The 6,092-nt window shown below is 43.7% G+C and overlaps 1 long non-coding RNA gene across 1 annotated transcript; it reads right to left on the bottom strand.

The window, feature by feature from the left end:
* Nucleotides 1-3,340: 3,340 nt before the first annotated feature.
* LOC106698644 lies at nucleotides 3,341-5,588 on the bottom strand. The gene is made up of 2 exons (XR_001350018.2): nucleotides 5,137-5,588; nucleotides 3,341-3,838 (listed from the first exon to the last, which is right to left on the bottom strand). It is a non-coding gene; the product is annotated as an uncharacterized LOC106698644 (long non-coding RNA).
* Between the last annotated feature and the right edge of the window lie 504 nt (nucleotides 5,589-6,092).

Below are 6,092 nucleotides of genomic sequence, written 5' to 3'. Positions count from 1 at the left end.
CTCCTAGATACCAAAAATATTATCAAACCACAAAAATAAATAAAATTTTAAAACCCACAAAAGTGTGGCTCAGTGGTTGAACACTGACCTATGAACCAGGAGGTCACAGTTCAATTCTGTCAGGACACAAGCCCAGATTGCCGGCTCTATCCCCAGTGGGGCATGCAGGAGGCAGCTGATCAATGATTCTCTCTCATCATTGATGTTTCTCTCTCTCTCTCTCTCTTTCTCTCTCTCTCTCTCTCTCTCTCTCTCTCTCTCCCTCCGTCCCCCCCTTCCTCTGTGATATCAATAAAAATATATTAAAAAAAAGAAATTGTTCCTGGATAACTGATTTAACATCATACTTGATTAACAATATACACTCTAATATCCAGAATGTTTTCCCTATACGTCTACAATCAGGATGCATTTTACAGTTATTGTGTAAATTTTGTGTGTAGTTCCTTTTTTCTTGAAAAGTTATTCTTAAATTGGCAAGTCTTCCATTCAGTGCTGTCTTAGAAATAAGGCAATATAGTCTATGTTAAACGTTAGGCATACTTCATGCCATATAAAACATTTCAGATGAATAAAGGACTAAGCATTAAAAAGAGATGGCAAAATAACAGGAAAATAATCAGGACAGGAAAGATTTTTCTAAACATAAAGCAAAGAAAAAAGATGTACAAATACATAAACACAAATGTTATGCTTTATTAAGTAAAATACCACACACTATAGATTTCTAAATTGAGTGTAATCCCAATTTAAAAGTACAAATTATTCAGAAGTTGACAAAATGATTTATCTTTTGAAAGAATAAATATGCAAAGCTCGACAGAAAAATTCTAAAAAAGAAGAGTAATGAAGTGTTTCTTCTACTTTTTTTTTTTTATTGCTTAAAGCATTACAAAGGGTATTACATATGTGTCCTTTTTTTTTCCCCCCGCCTCTTCTACTTTTTATTAAAACAGCATGTAAAAAGGCCAGAATACAAAGTCCACAATGGACACAAAAATATATAAAACTTTACCATTTAATAAAGGTAATATTTCAAGCCACTGGGTAAAAGGCTGGATAATTCAATAAATGATGAGGAGACAACTAACCATCTAGAAGAAAAGTATTAGATTACCGTTTTATCCCTTTTTTGAAACTAATTCCAGGTAGATTAATGAAGTAATTAAATGTGAATAATATTTTTATAACCTTAAGAGTGAGGAAAGCCTTTCTAAGCATAACAACAAAGACAGAAATCAAATAATAGAAAAGAGTGACAGAACTGACTACATAAAAATTTGTAACTGTTGTGGCTGGCCAGAGTGACTCCGTTGGTTGAGCATCATCCTGTGCAAGGAAAGGTTGCCGATTCGATTCCCAGTCAGGGTTTGATTGGCAGTCAGGGCACAAACCTGGGTTGTGGGCTTGATCCCGGGTTGAAGCACGTATAGAAGGCAACCAGTCAATGTTTCTCTCTCACATCGATGTCTCTCTTTCTTTCCCTCCCTCTCTCTAAGTATGTCCTCGGGTGAGGATTGAAAAAAATATATATATAACTCCTGTACAGAAAATCAAAAGTTGTGGGGAAAATGTTAACATGTATGACACAAAGGGCTGTTGTTATTAGTTTTTTAGTACAAATTACCACAAACTGGCTGGCTTAAAACAATAGTAATTTATCCTCTCAGTTCTGGAAGTTTAGAAGCCCAAAATCAAGGTGTGTGCAAGGGCAAGCTCTCTTAAAGGCTCATTGGAGAATCTGTTCCATGCCTTTCTTTTAGCTTCTGGTGTTGTCAGCAATCCTTAATGTGCAGCTACTGCATAACTCCCATCTTTGCTTCCATCATCACATGGTGTTCTTCCTCTGACTTCACACGGTGATAAAGGGGAACCACCCTACTCCATATGCCTTTATCTTCACTGATTACATCTGTAATGACCCTATTTCCAAATAAGGCCACATTCTGTAGTGAGAAGTTAGGACTTCAATTGTGGAGGACCCAGTTCAACCCATAATGAATCCAATATATACGTAATATTTACACCCCAACAGGCCAGGAAAAGGCAACCTGCTTGAGCATACTCTCTGACCTCTAGCCTCACTGGCTGTTCTTTCACCCCTGGCCTTCACCTGGGCGCAGCACTGTGGTCCTAGGCCTAGGGCGCCCTGGATGTTCTTCTCATGGCCTCTGAGCCTAGACGATCACATCCAAATCACTATAATCTATGTGATGTGCTAATGACAACAAATTTGTGTCCCTAGTGAGGACTTCCTCCCTGTCCTATAAACTCAGTACAAACATCACAGCTGGCATCTCCAGTTGGCAAACCCACAGGTGTCTTGACACCTTCAAAACAGTAGGTCAAACGCTCAACCACTGAGCCACACCAGCCGGGCTCCAAGCCTTTATTTTTGCTGCACCCTTTGCTCCTACCTTATTCCCCTAGAGTCAAACTGTGGCTCGCGAGCCACATGCGGCTCTTTGGCCCCTTGAGTGTGGCTCTTCCTAAGCCTTAGGAGTACCCTAATTAAGTTAATAACAATGTACCTACCTATATAGTTTAAGTTTAAAAAATGTGGCTCTTAAAAGAAATTTCAATCGTTGTACTGTGGATATTTGGCTCTGTTGACTAATGAGTTTGCCGACCACTCTCCTAGACCTTCTCATAACAAATCTGTTCTGTCATTATGGTCTCAGATCAATTATTAACTCTTCAGAGAGGCATTCTTTGAAAACACACAATCTGATGTATCCAATCCCACCCAAGTACTCTCTATTATATTGTTCACTTATTTGTGTATTGCTTGTCTTTCCCCTTGAGAACATACTTATTGAAAGAGTGAATCACAACCAAAGGAAAAAAATTAAAACCATGATAGCTCACAGAATCTGGGCCTCAAATCAGCAAAGATGAAAAGGCCTTATTTTCCTTCCTCACACTCTGTATATAACCCGATTACATTTGTGTGGTTGTGAGCTGGTTGTCTCTCACTGACTAGAAGGAAATCTCCATTGGTTTGTTCATTGCTGGACCCTCTGCATTCAATAAATACTTACTGAACAAAATGACAATATTAGGGGTGACTGGGCAGTGAAGGAAGGGGTATGATGAGACTATAATTGATGCACAATTTCTGTAGGAAATTCTGTAGGAAAAGCTCTCAAAGGAGGACATGCCTTTTGACTCAGCAATCTCACATCCAAGAGGCTCTTATCCGAAACAAAGAAATGATTATTTATGAGGGAATTCCTCACTGTGTTATTTATAATAGAGAAAATTTAGAAACAACCAGCATGATACCCATTAATAGATTACAAATATGATTATAAATCTGTACAATAAAATACATTAAAAATATTGGTAAAGACATGTATTTATTAATGTGGAAAGAGATAAAAGTACATAAATAGAAAAAGGCAAGCTACAAAAAAAACACATATATAGCAAGACTTCATTTTTGCAAAAACAAGTATTGGGGGATACATGGATATGTACGAGTATACATGCACATTTACAGATCCAAGTTTGGAAAGACAAACATCAAAATGTTAACATTAAAAAAAAATGTTAACATTCGTTACCTGTGGATAGTGAGATTAAGGGCAATTTAAATTTTCTTCTTTAGATACATTTCTAAATTTTTTTGTAATAGGTCAACCAAAAATTAATCGACTATCTGTACATGTTCTGCGTGGAAAAGAAAAAGCAATAAAGATTATTAAAAACAAACTTCATCAACTTAGTGAAGCACTAAAGCCCAGGTGAAGACCAGGAGTTCAAAATTTTAACTACAGTATTGGAGATAGCTTTCTGATTTCCTGAATTTAAGCACGCTGCTTCCCCTCAGTCCATACTGTAAAAGAGAAAAAATAATTGTAAAACTTGTTCCTTTTATTTCATTCCTGCCAAGTGTGAGAAGGTCAGGACTGGCTGAGAAACAACACAGAGTGTAGCAAAAGTTCTCATCTATGCTGGGCATTTTCCTTGCATTGCCTCATTGCAAATCTTCTAAGGGTTCTACCAGGAAGGTAATCATGTTCCCAAAGGCAAAAGCTGAGAGAGGTGACAGATCTGGCCAAAGTTCACACAGCTGAGGTCTCTCTGACCTCAGGGCCTTCTAGGAAAAGTGAGATAAAGGCTCTTGAGGCTTTAAAACCTTGCAAGTCTCTCAATGCCCCTGATCTTTTACACGGTTATCTGGTCATCCTTATCCGGTTATCCGACTGCCCTGATCTAATTGGCAAGAAAGATAAAAGGAGAAAAGCTTGGAGTTTTTAGAAAGCTGAAGTAAAAAATATCTAGAGAAGCAAGATTTAAATTGGGTATAACTCTCCGGAACTGGACCTTCATGTCTCTTCAACTCCAAAGGCTCAAGAGCAAAATGCTCTTGCCGGAGAGTGGACGCATGTGTGTGTGAAGAGTCACGACAGACACAACAGACGAGGCCAGTGATGGCGAACCTATGACACGCGTGTCAGAGGTGACACGCGAACTCATTTTTTTGGTTGATTTTTCTTTGTTAAATGGCTTTTAAATATATAAAATAAATATCAAAAATATGTCTTTGTTTTACTATGGTTGCAAATATCAAAATATTTCTATATGTGACACGGCACCAGAGTTAAGTTATGGTTTTTCAAAATGCTGACACGCCGAGCTCAAAAGGTTCGCCATCACTGGACTAGGGTAAGGTGCCACCTGTGTGCTTGAAGGAGGAAGCCGGACTAGGGTGAGGGAGGCGGGCAGGAAGAACCAAGTCCAAGGGGGACCGAGAGAAGGGGCAGCAGGAAAGAGGGAGAACCAGGAGGGAAGGCGGCTGAGTGATTCTGCGGTATTTTTTTCCCTTCCACCTCTTTCCTCCGTCACTCTTAGGTCTTCGGTGCTTTCTACACGGATGGCCACCAAATCTCTCCCTTCTGCCTGTTCTCCGGACCGATTTCTCTGGGCGGGCCACCTCCATGTACATTTCCCAGCTGCTCTTCGCACGCAGTAGGTTCAGGCTGAACGCAGCACCGCGTCCACACCAAGCCTGCTCCCACTCTTGAACTCGCTCTCCCTTTCCTTCAATCATTATTTCACCCAAAAACAATGCATTGTGGACCTATGATGCCCCGCTCACTGCCACAGTGCTGGGTACACCCATTCACCTACCCAGGTGGCTCACTTCTCCCGTGAAAATCTGTGTGTCCATCTCATCTAGAGTCTTCACTGAGGTTTAAGGAGAACCCCTCCGGCTTGAACCACGCAACATAGCACTGTATGTCCATTCGCTTTGCACGCCATTCATTCTCCAGTGACCGTCACAGGGGGCTCGCTGGAGGCCGAGGGGTCAAACTGGCTGCTGGGAAGGGGCATGAAGGCGCGGAGGCTAGAACTGCCCGGAAGGGGTATTTGCGTGTGAAGAAAGGTGGTTTCCTTACACGGCACATGGGAGACCCATCAAATAACAGGAGCGCGATCCTTCCTCTACCTCGGGGTGAGCGGCGTCGGGAGGCGGGGAGGCCCGAGGCCGAGGTCCTCGGATGGAAGCCTGTCCGCCCCCTGCCCCGTGGCACCCCAGGGGCCACCTGTTGGCTCTGTCACCTCCTGGAGCAGGGACGTCGGACACCGTGTTCTCTATTGTGTCCCCCTCTCCGAGAATACCTGGCCCGTGGGAGGGGGTCCAACAAGTCTCTGTGGAGGGTTCTAGAAAAGCAGGGGCCGCAGACGTCTCATTCACCTTCTCAGGACGAAGGACAAAGACTAAGGAGGCCGGAGGGGGAAAGAAACCGGGCAGGTGTCCCCCCTGGGTTCCTGCGGGGGCGGGGGCGAGCGTTTGCTAAGCGGACAGGAATCGCCCCCCGGACAGGTCCGACCCCGGCCCCTCGCGCGGGCCGCCGGGCCCTGCAGCGCCGCCCCCATCGGCCCAGGGCCCGACTGCCCGCCGGCCCGGCCTCCCCCCCTCGGCTCCCGTTACCTCCCCCGCACATCTGGCACCCACCCCGGAGCCCAAACAATTACACCGCGCCCGGGGCCTCCCTCGGAGGGCGGGGGCAGCCACCGGGTTCCGGGGCCTGGTGAAACCCCGGGCATAGGGGAGGTGGGGGGGGGGGGGGGGGGGGGGGGGG

The sequence above is a fragment of the Myotis lucifugus genome, unplaced genomic scaffold, assembly GCF_000147115.1.
Source record: "Myotis lucifugus unplaced genomic scaffold, Myoluc2.0 scaffold_208, whole genome shotgun sequence".
Classification (NCBI taxonomy): domain Eukaryota; kingdom Metazoa; phylum Chordata; class Mammalia; order Chiroptera; family Vespertilionidae; genus Myotis; species Myotis lucifugus.
Note: the sequence above shows the minus strand (reverse complement) of the source record. Positions and strands in the feature narration are given on the sequence as shown.